We start from the raw sequence: 1193 nt of genomic DNA on the forward strand, positions 1-1193 counted from the left end.
AGAGAGAGAGAGAGAGAGAGAGAGAGAGAGAGAGAGAATAAATAAATAAATAAATAAATAAATAAATAAAGCTCTGGCTCAAGTCTGCGGGAATCATCCTGTGATTTAGGCCTTTATTTTCCTTATTTCCAATAATTATCCAGTGTTTCATAGCCCAGAGCCCAGGCTGGGTGAGGGGGCTCTAGTATGCTTGGAGTGCTTGCAGAGCCTTAGAAAGGTTGCTGCATGCCCAGGAAGGACTTTAAAATTTGCACTTGCCTGGTGTCTCTTCCTCTGGAGAATTTAGGGGAGGGAGTGTGGGTAAAGGCAGATTCTTTTTGGTCACTGATAGGAGACAAGAAGAAAGGTATGCTGAGATGGTCATCTATCACTATTAAACTACACCATCTCTGATCTCTAGGTTCAAGTTAAGTTACTTTACAGTCACTGAACATATATTAGAGACTAGATATCCAGTACAGGACAGTGTAGGTGGGATTAGAGGTGATTACTGATATTTAGGTTCAGTTGAAATCTAACATAAATTTGATCAATTTTGGTAAAGTCTGTGGATGCAGAGGTCATGAAAGAAAAAGCTAAGGAAACATGGTTTGCAGGGGTGTGGTAGAGGGGATTCTGTATTGTTTTAGGGTTTCCTGTATCTAGACCTTTCCACTTAAGTTCCTGTAGGCTTTACTTCTCGAGCCACCTTCATGGATGGATACTTTGTCTTTTCCTTCTCCTTACCAAGGGTCCAGAAGAAAACTTGCACAATGTTACATAGTTAAGAATGCTAATCTTGTCACCACGTGTGTCTCCATTAGTCTTGTGTTCCTTGTTAGACAAATCAGATGGCTTACCATATGGTATGGCTTGTCATACCAGCAGTCGCCACCTAGTGGTGCTAGAGGTACCTTTGCTGTCAGAGCAGAAAGTGGGGCTACTTAACTACTCTGTTTTAGCTTAAGTCTATTTATGCTATGCAAAGTGAAATCATGACCGACATCTGATGTTGTCTGTGTATTTAATGTGGTTAAAATTTCCAAGCTTGAGATTTTAATGGAAGAAATATCAATAAATATAACCCACGAGAATAAAATCTCAAGAAGTCATCAACAGTTGTGTCAGTATAAAGCATTTCTCAGATTAAATAGCTGCTAAAGAGATCACACACACACACACACACACACACACACACACACACACACACACAC

Source organism: Grammomys surdaster, unplaced genomic scaffold (assembly GCF_004785775.1).
Source record: "Grammomys surdaster isolate TR1022 unplaced genomic scaffold, NIH_TR_1.0 124976, whole genome shotgun sequence".
NCBI lineage: Eukaryota > Metazoa > Chordata > Mammalia > Rodentia > Muridae > Grammomys > Grammomys surdaster.